We start from the raw sequence: 14,959 nt of genomic DNA, 5'->3' as shown, positions 1-14,959 counted from the left end.
GGTCTTGATCCCAGCCTCCTGTATGATGTCACAAACCACTGTCCATAGTTCTTCAGGTACTCTATTAGATCTAATCCCTTGGATCTATTTGTCACTTCCACTATATAGTCATAAGGGATTTGATTTAGGGCATACCTGAATAGTCTAGTGGTTTTCTCTGCTTTATTCAATTTAAGTCTGAATTTGGTATAAGTAGTTCATGATCTGAGCCACAGTCAGCTCCCAGTCTTGTTTCTGCTGACTGTACAGAGCTTCTCCATCTTTGGCTGCAAAGAATATAATCAATCTAATTTCAGTATTAACCATCTGGTGATGCCCATGTGTAGAGTCTTCTCTTGTGTTATTGGAAGAGGGTGTTTGCTATATCCAGTGCATTCTTTTGGCAAAACTCTGTTAGTTTTCTTGACTTCCTGCTTTTGTATTCCAGCCCCGTATAATGAAAAGAACATCTTTTTTGGGTGTTAGTTCTAGAACGTCTTGCAGGTATTCATAGAACCATTCAGCTTCTTCAGCATTACTGATATCAACTTGGATTACTGTGATATTGAATGGTTTGCCTTTGAAATGAACAGAGATCATTCTGTCATTTTTGAGATTGCATCCAAGTATTGCATTTCAGACTTTTTTTTTTTTTTTTGACTATGGTGACTACTCCATTTCTTCTAAGGGGTTATTGCCCACAGTAGTAGATATAATGGTCATCTGAGTTATATTCACCCATTCCAGTACATTTTAGTTCATTGCTTCCTAAAATGTTGACGTTCACTCTTGCCATCTCCTGTTTGACCACTTCCAATTTGCCTTGATTCAGGGACCTAACATTCCAGCTTCCTATGCAAAATTGTTCTTTACTGCATTGGACTTTACTTCCATCACTAGTCACATCCACAGCTGGGTGTTGTTTTTGCTTTGGCTCCATCTCTTCATTCTTTCTGGAGTTATTTCTCTGCTGTTCTCCCATAGCATATTGATTGCCTACTGACCTGGGGAGTTCATCTTTCAGTATCCTATCTTTTTGCCTTTTCATACTGTTCATGGGGTTCTCAAGGCAAGAAAACTGAAGTGGTTTGCCATTCCCTTCTCCAGTGGGCCACGCTTTGTCAGAACTCTCCACCATGACCGTCTGTCTTGGGTGGCCCTACGTGGCATGGCTTCGTTTCATTGAGTTAGACAAGGCTGTGGTCCCTGTGATCAGATTGGGTAGTTTTCTGTGCTTGTTATTTTCAGCCTGTCTGCCCTCTGTTGGTAAAGGATAAGAGGCTTATGGCAGCTTCCTGATGGGAGAGACTTAGGGAGAAACTGAGTCTTATTTTATGGGCGGGGCCATGCTCAGTAAATCTTTAATCCAAATTTCTGTTGATGGGCAGGACTGTGTTCCCTCCCTGTTATTTGACCTGAAGCCAAACTATGATGGAGGTAATGAAGATAATGATGACCGCCTTCAAAACGTCCCATGCAGGCGCTGCCACACTCAGTGGCCCCAGCCCGCAGCAGGCCGCGGCTGACCCACGCCTCCACTGGAGACTCCTGGGCACGTCCAGGTCAGTCTCTCATGGGGTCACTGCTCCTTTCTCCTGGCTCTTGGCGCACACAGGAGTCTGTGCCCTCAGGAGTTTGTGCCCTCCAGGAGTCTGTTTCCCAGCCCTGTGTAAATTCTGGCAGCTCTGTGGGGGGGTTAATGGTGACCTCCTCCAAGAGGGCTTATGCCACACCCAGGTCTGCTGCACCCAGAGCCCTTGTCCCTGCGGCAGTCCACTGCTGACCCAGACCTCCGCAGGAGATGCTCAATCACAGTTCTGCCTCAGTCTCTGTGGGGTCTCTGGGTCCTGGTGTGCACAAGGCTTGTCTGAGCTCTCTGAGCACCTCTCATGGGTATGGGGTTTGATTCTAAATGTGATTCTGCCCCTCCTATTGTCTTACTGGGGCTCCTCCTTTGCCCTCGGACCTGGGGTATCTCCCCACAGTCACTCCAGCACCCACAGCTGCCACTCCAGGGCCTATTGTCTTGCTACGGCCTCATTAATGATAGATTAGTGGAAGCCCCTTAGTATAAAACTGAGACTTTAAGGATGAAGAGAAAGTTGCTTGTCAGGCAGTAGTGAGGAAAGACTGCAGATAACAGTTAAATTGGGACAATCAGATTGTTGAATGTGTCTGAGGGACTAGTAAATTTAGGTTTAGAGAGGAAAGGCAGGAGGAGTCAGGTCATAAAAAGTCTTTTGTGTCCTGCTAAGTCTGCAAGGAGTAGGAAAGAACTGAAAAAAAAAAAAAAAATCTGAACAGAGATTTGCTTATCTGAAATACTGCCCAGACTGTTAGGTAGAGAGAGGATGGCTTGAAATGCATTAGACCTGAGAAGGGGAGTGAAATTAGATGATTGCTTCTGTGGTTCAAACGAGACTTAATTAAATAATGAACCATGGCGATGGCCTTGAACAGGAGAGGAGAGGCAGATTTGACGATGGAAAGAGGTAGTCAGTAGAAATGGCAGGATTTTGTCACTGATCTATTACAGGAATGAGAGAGAAGGATTGAAGCTGCTCTCTGGTTTTGGCTAAGGCAGCTAGAGAAGCTGGCCTTCTGTTCACCAAAACAGGAAATAGGAGAGGAAGGCTGTTAGAAGAAAGAGGAGAATGAGGTTGTTTTAGGACAAGTTGAGTCTGAGGTACATTAACTTTCTGTTGTGTTGTCAAGTTTTCAAAATTGGAAGCAGCATGGAAGAGCTCAGGAGAGAGATGAAGAGAGAACTCGGGGAGTTTGAAAATGTTGATTTAGGACTTGGAAACGAAACAGGTAATTAAAGTAGTTGAGTGGAATGGAGTGCCCAGGCTTAGATTATCAAGAGAATAGGATCAGAGGGCACTGAAAACTCTCAAGGGAAAGACTAAGAAGGAGGTTTCTGGGGAGTATGGTTTAATGGAAGTTGAGAAAGGAGAAAGATTTCAAAGAAATCACATGCTAGTGCACAAATAATTAAATATTATCCTTCGGATTTGGGAATTAAGGATCCTTGATTACTTCATCAGGCCGTTTTCAATGAGGGCAAATCCAATCTTCAATGATTTGAGAAGTGAAGAAGCAGGAGCATCATGTATTATGTTCTGTTTGACAAGGTGAGAAATGAAGGACTGATATCTGATAGGACAGCAGTCAAAAAGGAACACAGTATTGTTGAACTTTTATTTTTGTATTTTTTATAGGTTAAAGATCTCAAGTATGTGTATATTCTTAGGAGAATGATCGAGTGGAAGGTAATAAAAAACCCACTTGAGTAAGAGGGTACTTGATAGAAGTTACTTTCCATCGAGAAGACTTGTAAGTCTTAGAAAAGGTGCTAGAATAGTCTTTGAATGGTGTATGAATGAAGGCAAGATTTACGTTGAGAAGTGAGACACAGATTTTTTTTTTTTTTAATTGTGAATTAGGAAACTAGGTCATTTAGTAGGATATGGTGAGAGGAAAGGAACTTTGAAGAAATGGATATATGGAAGTAACTGCTGTGTAGATTTGGAGGACTTGAACAGGTACACATTGCAGGATGTCTGAGCAATGTGAAGAATCCATCTGAAGTCAGATTCCGTGAAGTATTAATGGTACCTTTATTAAGAGTTTCCCTCATGGCTCAGCTGGTAAAGAATCTGCCTTCAATGTGGGAGACCTGGGTTTGATCCCTGGGTTGGGAAGATCCCCTGGAGAAGGGAAAGCCTACCCACACCAGTATTCTGTCCTGGAAATTCCATGGACAGTCCGTGGGGTCGCATAGCCGGACATGATGGAGCAACTTTCACTTTTCACTTTTATTAAGAGTTGGGTGATTTTTTCTTCCAGGTACATAAATAAAGAATAGTTTGATGCAGCTTGATCCCTGGGTTGGAAAGATCCCAGGGAGAAGGGAATGGCTACCCATTCCAGCATTCTGGCCTGGACAATTCCATCAACAGAGGAATCTGGCAGGCTACAGTCCATGGGGTCGCAAAGAGTCTGACACGACTGACTGAGCAATTCTCACTAATTAAAATTGAAGTATAGTTGTGAGGGATATTGACGTGATACTATGAAAGTTTGAAAGTAATGAACGATGAGGTCTTGAAATCAAGAGTAGATTTGATGGCCTTAAAATGAGTAGTAAGTTCAGGAAAAATGAGAATTTCTTTTTGGCTGAAGCAGGGGGACTTTGTTCTCAAATGTAAGGGTATGTAAGAATCACCAAGAATATCATGCTAAAAGTGCAAATGTTTAGGCTACCTCCACAGACTTTAGGGTGAGTATTTGGAACCTACGTTTAAAAGCCATTCAGATGAGGATCCAGGAGGTCTTCAATAACAACTTGAAAACAAACAAACCCTGGGAAACAATGTCAGCTGAGAACAAAGATTGAGTCTCAAAGGCAAATGGGAGCTGTTTTAATGATCTCAAACATTTTGTTCTGAGGAATGTAAAATTCTTCCTTCAGCTAATATATTAGTCCAGGAAAAAATCCAAGAATTCATAAGAGAGTGCAGAAAGGTTGCAAGATACAAGATCAACAAACAAAGATCAGTCACATTTCTATATGTTGACAGTGAACACATAGAAAGTATAATTTAAAAAGCCAATATCATTTGAAATCACTCCAAAGAAATGACATATCTAAGTATAAGCTTAACAAAATATATATAGGATATATAAATTCAAAATTACAAATTACTGATGAAAGAAGACTTAGATATACAGAATGACATACTGTATTCATGAATCGAAAGAGTCAGCATGGTAAACATGTCAATTTTTCTCATATTGATTTGTAAATTTAACACAATCCATACCAAAATCTTAGTGTTATTTTTGTAGACACAGCCAAGTATACTCTAAAATGTATTTTGAAAGGTACAGATCTTAGAACAGCCAAAACCAGTTTTGAAAAAGAAGGATAAAGTTGAAGAATTGCTCTACCCAATATTAAGACCTTCTGTATAGCTCCAGTAATCAAAGAGAGTGTGGTCATGGTAGAGAAACAGACACTTAGGCCAATAGAATTCAACAGAGAACTCAGAAATAGGCACATACATGAATGACCAACAGATTTTTAGCAAAGCTGCAAACCAATTCAATGGAAGGAATTTTCAGCACATGGTCAAAGAACAATTGGACATCCATAAGAAAAAAATGATAAAAGGAATCTTGGCTAAACCTTGCACTTTACACTTGACTCCATCAGCCAGTGTGATTTGAATTACTTTCAGGGTTCTCCTGGGAAAGTAGATCTCAAAAGTAAAAGTGATCCTGTATCACCTGGATGCTTTGTTTGGATACAGATTGCTGGACCCCACCCTCAGAGTCTCAGATTATCTATAGGAAGAGTCAACAATTTGCATTTCTTTTTTTTTTTTAAGTTTTTTTTTTTCCATTTATTTTTATTAGTTGGAGGCTAATTACTTTACAATATTGTAGTGGATTTTGCCATACATTGACATGAATCAGCCATGGATTTACATGTGTTCCCCATCCCGATCCCCCTTCCCACCTCCCTCTCCATCCCATCCCTCTGGGTCTTCCCAGTGCACCAGCCCCAAGCACTTGTCTCATGCATCCAACCTGGGCTGGTGATCTGTTTCACCCTTGATAGTGTACTTGTTTTGATGCTGTTCCCTCCAAACATCCCACCCTTGTCTTCTCCCACAGAGTCTAAGAGTCTGTTCTGTACATCTGTGTCTGTTTTTCTGTTTTGCATATAGGGTTATCATTACCATCTTTCTAAATTCCATATATATGCATTAGTATACCGTATTGGTCTTTATCTTTCTGGCTTACTTCACTCTGTATAATGGGCTCCAGTTTCATCCATCTCATTAGAACTGATTCAAATGAATTCTTTTTAATGGCTGAGTAATATTCCATGGTGTATATGTACCACAGCTTCCTTATCCATTCGTCTGCGTATGGGCATCTAGTTTGCTTCCATGTCCTGGCTATTGTAAACAGTGCTGCGATGAACATTAGGGTGCACGTGTCTCTTTCAGATCTGGTTTCCTCGGTGTGTATGCCTAGGAGTGGGATTGCTGGGTCATATGGCAGTTCTATTTCCAGTTTTTCTGTCATTCCTAGGAAATACTGATGCCACAGGTATGAAGACTCATCCCTAGGACCACTGTTCTAGAGCAAAGGTGAAAATTACTATTCAGATGATAAAGAACCAAAAGAAAATTTTAAGCAAGTGACAAATGCATTGAAAATAATAATTTAGTCTGTATTTGGAAGATAATTCTAAGTGAGAAGAGATTGGGAGACCAGTGGAAAAAATGCTACTGGCGTCCAGAAAAGAGGAAGAAAAGGGCATATTTAAGAAGCCAGATGTCTAACTGGAAATTATTGGGACAGATTGGAAGTCAGCAAAAAGAAGGGGGTGGGTTTAGTAAGGTATTGGAGCATTTTTGCTTGAGAGAGGTTTCCTTTCTATGATGTAAGTGAGAAAATTTATCACCACCATTCAGCTATGCACAAAGAAAATATAGTTATTTATTTTCTATAACTGATTTATCTTTTTCCTAAGCTCCTACTCTACTGAGTATCAAGGGATGGCCAGAACTTTAAACTACCAATTAGTGGAAATGAGTTTTTAGAGTGGGGCGGGGGGGTGGGGGTGGGGGGGCGGAATCTATTTCAAGAAACCGCACTTTTTCAGGTAAGCGCTCAGTATCTTGCATATTCTCTTTCTGTCCTTTTAAAGTATGTCATTTTCCTGTTTGAGGAGGAGTGGGGATGCTGCGACTTAGAGGACTCTGAGTGTCAGTGGCATTGTCACCTCGTGCTCTGAGATGTCATTTCCTGTGTTTGCTTTCTGCCATCATCCATGGTTACTGATGTTTATGTCCATGATGGTCTCCTCTTTCTGACGCAGCTTGTTTTGGGTCCAGCTGTCCTCTCAGTATTCCTCGGTCTTACTAACAAGAGAGGCGGTAACTTCTGTGGTCCTGCATGTCGTGGGTTGACCGTGCACAATCATCAGTGTAACCCAGCTTTCCACTTAAGCATCTTCTCCCAAATATGCTATTCAACTGCTCCCATGCGGTGCTGGATCTAGATTTCAGCCACATCACTTCCTTTGGGAGGTTAACAACCTACCCCCGGCTTTTTCCCTAGGAAATTTCAACGGTTACATTCTCAAGGTCTTCATATTTTACTCTTCATTTTTATAACCCTAGGTGTAAGGAAAACAGAGTTAATGAGCTCTTCTCCTACCATTTATCTTCTTCTCACATGTCAAGGAAGTAAAAGGGAGAGGGCTCTCCATTATCTATCAGTGTTGGCAGAGGAATTTTCTTGTATCACATCCTCGTTTCCCAGGTGGTGTTCATCCTGCCCTTTTTCAGAAGCCAAAATCATAGATGAATGCACGTAAAAGAAAACCAATTATTTTAATAATACATGATATGTTAGAAGGTATTAAATATGCAAAATATCTCAGGTACAGGGAGATAAGGAATATGAAAGAGGACCTGCTTTGTTAGAAAACATGACTTATCCTGTTTGAGAGGTCTTGGATTTGTCTGCTACCAGTCACCTCAGTGGAGATAATCCAACAGAATTTGGGGAAATAGAGCTGAAGTTCAGACATAAGATTGTGTTGAAAATATAGATATAATAATTTTTCAAGTAATCCTTCAGGTTTCCTGGCCATTGAATTAAAAGCAAAAGAAACATTTAATTAAAAGTTAATCAGTTAATATATTCCTGGGCTGGAATATATTCATGCTAATTGAAGTGGTTTTATGGTCATGTTGTTTCTTTGGAATGTCAGACTAGTTAACTATTTTAACTATAACCCTAGAACACACTCTTGGTTTAATAGCTAATTTTGACATTGGGAGAGTTAATTTCACATTGTTAAATGACAGTGTCAGAATATCATAGAAATGATTCTTTATTTACTACTAAGGTGATGTGGTTTCAACTTATTTCTGAATTGTACTGGAGAAGGTACACATTTATAATCACTCCTTCTCATAGTTATAGCTCAAACTTTCTATTTAATGGGGGGACTTGAAGATGCAGTCTGATTACAGTGAAAGCCCTTCTGGAGTCTCCTGTGTCTGCTCAGCTTCCTTCTATTCTCTGCTCTTTCTCCTCACTATTTCCTGCTTCCAGCCCAAGTCAATGTTTTGCTCTGTAATCCTGTTTTCTTTTTCAGAATTTCCCCCCTAGTTTTCCCATATATTTCTCTAGGCTTTGAATGTTGGAGTCTTCCAGAACTCCCAGCTGAGCCCACCTGCTTTTTTATTCTCATCCATAAAGATCTCATCGTGTAGTCTAGATTAACTACTGTGTTAACCACCGCAAATACCATCTTTCAACTGGTGACTTAAATTTTATATCTCCAGCTCTGACCTCTGTGAAGGCCTGATATTTCAACACCTGCCATCTTGGCCCAGGATTATAAGTAATTTCAAATTTCAAACGTCCAAAACAAAATTCTTGTTATATTGCCTCTATTAGTCTACTCAGGTTGTAATAACAAAAGGCCACAGACGGCAGGCCTTAAGCAACAGAGATTAATTTTCTCCTAGTTGTGAAGACGGAAGGTCTAAGTTCAAGGTGCATCAGGTTGGTGTCTGGTGAGGTATCTTCCCTTGGGGGTGTAAGTAGCTGCCTTCTTGCTTTGTTCTCACCCGGCTTTTCCTTGGTGCATTTGTTGAGAGGGAGAGAGAATGAGAGAGAGACAGAGAACTCTTTCTTCTTGTAAGGTCACCAATTCTATCATATTAGGATCCTAGCCTCATGACATCAGCTAACTATTCCTAAAAGCCATGTCTCCATACACAATCACATTGAAGGCTCAGTTCATTGAGCGCTTCAGTCGCTCAGTCGTGTCTGACTCTTTGCGACCCCATGAACCGCAGCACGCCAGGCCTCCTTGCTCATCACCAACTCCTGGAGCTTACTCAAACCCATGCCCATCGAGTCGGTGATGCCATCCAGCCATCTCATGCTCTGTCATCCCCTTCTCCTCCTGCCCCCAATCCCTCCCAGCATCAGGGTCTTTTCCAATGAGTCAACTCTTCACATCAGGTGGCCAAAGTACTGGAGATTCACCTTCAGCATCAGTCCTTCCAATGAACACCCAGGACTGATCTCCTTTAGGATGGACTGGTTCGATATCCTTGCAGTCCAAGGGACTCCCAGGAGTCTTCTCCAACACCACAGTTCAAAAGCATCAATTTTTCGGTGCTCAGCTTTCTTCACAGTCCAACTCTCACATCCATACATGACCACTGGAAAAACCATAGCCTTGACTAGACAGACCTTTATTGGACATTGAAGGTTAGACCTCCAAAATGAAATTGGTAGGAGATACAATTCAGTTCATAACTCTATTGCAGGATTCTGAAACATTTATTGAAGGGGAAGTTGAAAGTAAATGCTGCCACAAAGCTAATTCCATTCTCTGATGGTGTCTTCTTATAAGGACACTAATCTTATCAGACCAGAACCCACCCTTATGACCTCAGTTTACCTTGATTTCTTCCTTTGAGACATTATTGACAAGTGCAGCTACCCTGGGAGGTAAGAAGGCTTAGGGTTTCAACCTATACGTTTTAAGGGACACACATATTCAGTCTATATCACCTCCTCACCTTGAATCTTCCCCCACAGTCTTGCATATCTTGGTAAACAAAGGCATATTTACTAACTCAGATTCACCAGTCAGGTTATTAGCTGTGTCCTCAAAATCTGTGCTAAATAGGAGCATGTTTCGTTTTTCCACACTTGCCTCTCTATTGAGGCCTGATGCAACAGATTCCTAATAGGTCTACCTGCTTCCATGCATGTTTGTCTACATTCTCTTCTCCATAAACATAGATCATTTGCTTCCCTGCTCAAAGACTTTCCATACTTTTTATGCTAGTTAGAATCAGATCTAATGTACTGGTCCAAGCTATGATGCGTGAGGCTACCAACGGTCACCTCTTCCTACCCTTGTTTATTGTGTTACTGTAACCTGCCTACTCCTTGGAAGAAAAGCTATGACCAACCTAGACAGCATATTAAAAAGCAGAGGCATTACTTTGCCAACAAATGTCCATCTAGTCGAGGCTATGGTTTTTCCAGTAGTCATGTATGGATGTGAGAGTTGAACTATAAAGAAAGCTGAGCACCAAAGAATGGATGCTTTTGAACTGTGGTGTTGGAGGAGACTCTTGAGAGTCCCTTGGACTGCAAGGAGATCTAACCAGTCCATTCTAAAGGAAATCAGTCCTGAATATTCATTGGAAGGACTGATGTTGAAACTGAAACTCTAATACTTTGGCCACCTCATGTGAATAGCTGACTCATTTGGAGAGATCCTGATGCTGGGAAAGATTGAAGGTGGGAGGAGAAGGGGACGACAGAGGATGAGATGGTTGGATGGCATCACTGACTCGATGGACATGAGTTTGAGCAAGCTCTGGGAGTTGGTGATGGACAGGGAGGCCTGGCGTGCTGCAGTCCATGGGGTTGCAGAGTCAGACACGACTGAGCGACTGAACTGAACTGAACCAAATCCACTTGCATCAGCCTTCTTATGAGTGCCCATGCTTCTTCTTCACTGTTGCATTTGTTCCTTTCTCTTTTTGGAATGTTCTTCGCTTAGCTCTGTGTGTGGCCTGATGCCTTCATTCAAGGCCTCTGTGAAAAATGTCTTCTATTGTTTCCATGTCTACATCCACCATTTACCTTTTAAACCCTTGTAGCTGGGTACCACTTTGGAGAACCTGTTCTTCCTACCCAAGTTGCTCAGTCTAACAGAGATATTTTAGCTTATGCATACCTGATGCTTGCTCCAGCACTTGACTCTTGGGTACTCTCTTTCTTGAAATATTCATATTTGCCTTTCATGATGCCACTATCTGAACTACTTATTTATTTAGGCATCTTCCAGGCTTCTTCTAGGTATGCACCATGTGTGCCACTCATAAAACTGACATCCTATTGAGGGCAAAAGTAATGAATAAACAAGTGAATGTATAGCAGATCCCCTCTGTAGGAGAGGCCCTTTCTGACTGCCTCACTTAAATAATAGCCCTCCCTTTACTTTCCACTTCTTGGCTCTGTACTTGTCACTACCTTACATGCTATTACACACTCAAATATAAGCTCTCTGAGGGCAGGAGATCAAAATCTTTTTTATCTTATTCTCGCTATGACAGGTTTTCAAAATACTACTTAGCAAGCGGTCATAGTGGCTCAATAAATATTTTCTGAATTACTAGATCAGTGTATGGTTAAGCCAAAAAATCGTTTTTTGATGCTTTACATCTTGGTGTAATTTCAAGAAGTTACTATTTTCTTGTTTTTTATATGGACGATTCAAGCATTCACAGGTTTTTAGAAAGTGTGAACGGCATGCACATGGTCCTGAGGGAAGTTTGATGCAGTTTACACCATTACAGTAAAATTGGAAAGAGAATAGAGAGGTATGAGATCACTCTACTACTTGTCCCCAGGGAGAGGTTTATAGTGCAAAAAGTAGATATGAAAACTATAAAATTATTTTTTCTTGATTTGAAGGAAAGGATCACTGTGCCTGAACAATTTTGTGTTTGTCCGTGGTTCATTGAGAAAGAAATCAAAGAAAGTCCACATTCAGTTGATTGCCTCTTTTACAATTTCTAGAAATAATTTCAGTATCTCCAGTTGTGCCTTCATTCTTGCTGTTCTTCAAGAATGTTTTGGTCAACTAGTTGTGGGAAAACGAATGTAATTCCTCAAGCTACAAAATTTACTCTCAGGGGAGCTGAGAAGCTTATAAAGTTCTAGAAAAGCATGGTAATGTAGATTGAGTAAAAATCCAATGTGAAAATGGATGCATTTTTGTTGGTTTTACTGCTAGAAATGTGTCACTTAATGAATTGTAGTTATGTGCATATTTGCTTTTGTATCCATAATGAAATCCTCATTTCAGAATGTAAGATTCACATACACACACATGCACACACATATTTAGAAATGAAGGATCTTGAAGATCACTGAAAATTACATTTTTGTTGATTGTAATAGGCTAGGAGACTCAAGCTGCTACATGATACCACACTCTCCTCTTCTAGTTGCAAGTGGGAAATGAAACTTACTTTCTTTGCATTGATGGAAGTAGCAACCTCAGATTCATCAAGTCCTTGGCAGGGTATTTCACGCAGACCTCCTCCTGCATTTGGCATTATATATATCCCCATGAGTAGCCTTTCCTCTAAAATAAGTTTGAGACATTCTCTACCATATCCTTTAATCCCATTGTGCACCCCCACAAAGAATCCTCCTAAATGTGTGGTCTTTCAGTCGTATGAATTGTGGCAAGAACTTCAAAGACAAAACTCATTTTTAAACAATCTAAATTTTGCTTCATCATGTGGGATACCTGGGTTCGACTCCTGGGTTGGGAAGATCCTGTGGAGAAGGAAATGGCAACCCACTCCAGTACTTTTGCCTGGAAAATTCCATGGGTGGAGGAGCCTTGTAGGCTACAGTCCATGGGGTTGCAAAGAATCGGACACGACTGAGCAACTTCACTGGTCTATGTGGAGGTCGCTGATGGTGGTCATGAAAGTAGCAATCCCTGACTTGACCAGATGTGGTAGGCAGTGTTTTGAGATGATCTCCAAGATTCCTGCTCCTCCAGTGTGCATAATCTTGGGTAATGCCTTCCCCTTGAGGATGGGACAAACCTGGAATTTTTTCCTAACTAGTAGAATATGATAATAGTGAAAATATTTCTTTCTTTTTTTTTTTTTTTAGATGTGATTACTGTCCCTAATCATTTGACTCTGAGTTAGACAAAAGGGAGATTATCCTGGATGGCCCAGACCTAATCAGTCAAGTCTTCCTCTAAACTTAGACCTTCTCTCTTTTGCTGACATTGAAAAACAAGACACCTTGAATTCTAAAGCAGGAAAAAAAAAAAAGAATTCTGCTAACAAACCGGGGGACCTGGGAAGCAGATCCTTTCCTTATCAAACCTCCACATAAGAACACAGCTCAGCTAACATCTTGGTTTAAGTTCTTGAGACCCTGAGCAAGGCACCCATGTAAGATGCACATAGATCCTGATTTACAGAACCTGTGAAATAATAGACATGCACGTTTAAGCTGTTAAATTTTCAGTGATCTTTACACAGCACAGGAAACTGATACACAAGGGTACAGGAAGTTGAAAATGGTTCCGATCAGAGACAGGGCTTCTAGGCATTAGATGTGCCGTCTGTGTGTGCTCAGTTGCTTAGTCATTCCAGACTCTTTGCAACCCCATGGGATGTAGCCTGCCAAACTCCTCTGTTCATGCGATTTTTCAGGAAATAATACAGGAGAGGATTGCCATTTTCTTTGCCACTCCTTGGTCTGTAGCCCACCAAGCTCTCCTGTCGATGGGATTTTTCAGGCAAGAATACTGGAATGGGTGGCCATTTCCTACTTCAGGGGATCTTCCTGACCCAGGAGTTGAACCTGTATCTCTTGCATCTTCTGCATTGGCAGGTGGGTTCTTTACCACTGTACCACCTGGGAAGCTATCAGGGCAAAAAGGAGTGAAGAATCCTGACGAAATTCTAGATTTAGAATTTCTGATAATCTGAAACTCTAGGCAGTGCTTTAGATGTGTCTACTCAAAATATCATTTATATAAATCTCACATCCTCATCCCCTACACCTCTGTTATTTTCCTTTGTAAACTCACTAGACTGAGCAATTCCTTTGTTTGTCAAGTATAAAATGCACTACCATCTGGATAAGAACTGAAAAAAAAAAAGAATGATTTGGAGAATTTCAAATATACAGATGTTTAGTGTTGAATGAACTAACAGTCTGGATGGTTGGCTGATTTGAATTTTCTTTTATTTGGATGTTTGGGGACCAGGCGGCTATACCACCTATAGTTGTGGATAATGACAAAAAGCCAGATGTGTTTGTTAGTGATGACAATATATAATTTGCTTAGAATCTTTCTAAGCCTTTGCCTGTGTGTGTTTGATAAAATGTTTCTATTTTTTCTATTATACTAAAGTTTAACATATACTTGAAGTGAATTATAATACTTACAGCCATTCAGATAATCAAAATTACATTTGTATTTCACTTCCCATAAATAGAGCTTATTTCTTTCTCTCTTGTTCATTGCACCTCCATTCCTTCTTAAATGCCCAGTCTTGTTGGCAATGATTTATTGTAATAGAAGAATATCACACATTAAAAAAGTGCTAGAGATTCATTTCGGTAGGATAAATTCTTGTTGGTTTAACATAGAAAATGCTGACCCTGCAGGATAGATAGATAGTAGTCTCTGATATTCAGAAATATAATTAAGTGTTTTCATATGTAACAGGATTTTTTGTTAATGCTCCATTATTGATCACTGAGAATAATTCACAGAGAGTAACACAAAATTCATGCTATCAAGTTTTTCTCAAAAAAGTGGATGAGACAATGTTAATTTAAAGGACTGTAACAAGAATCTCCCTTTTACATGTATAGGTACTGTGGTAATTCAGGTAAAGAAAGATAGGAAAGAAGGGGTCCTATGAGGGGATAGAGAATGTGTTATTGACCAATTTTAAATTTAATTTGTTATAAATATTTGATGTCAGGATTTCTCTAGCATATAGGAATTTTTTAAAACTGTATTGAGCACTGGGAGTTCTTTATAATTTTTAAAACTAAGGATTGTGTCCATGCGTGTGTGCTAAGTTGCTTCAGTCATGTCCAACTCTGCAACCCATAGACTGGAGCTTGCTAAGCTCCTCTGTCCACGGGATTCTCCAGGCAAGAATACTGAAGTCGGTTGCCATACCCTCCTCCAGGGGGTCTTCCTGATCCAGGGATCAAACCCACCTCTCTTATGGCTCCTGCACTGGCAGTCAGGTTCTTTACCACTAGGACCACCTGGAAAGTCCTAAAACTGAAGATTATTACTATTCAACTAAATTTTTAGTTCGCATGTTTATACTTTTATCTGGTA

Source organism: Cervus elaphus, chromosome 12 (genome assembly GCF_910594005.1).
Source record: "Cervus elaphus chromosome 12, mCerEla1.1, whole genome shotgun sequence".
NCBI classification, from domain to species: Eukaryota; Metazoa; Chordata; class Mammalia; order Artiodactyla; family Cervidae; genus Cervus; species Cervus elaphus.
The sequence above is the reverse complement of the archived record's forward strand: the minus strand, read 5'-3'. Positions refer to the sequence as shown.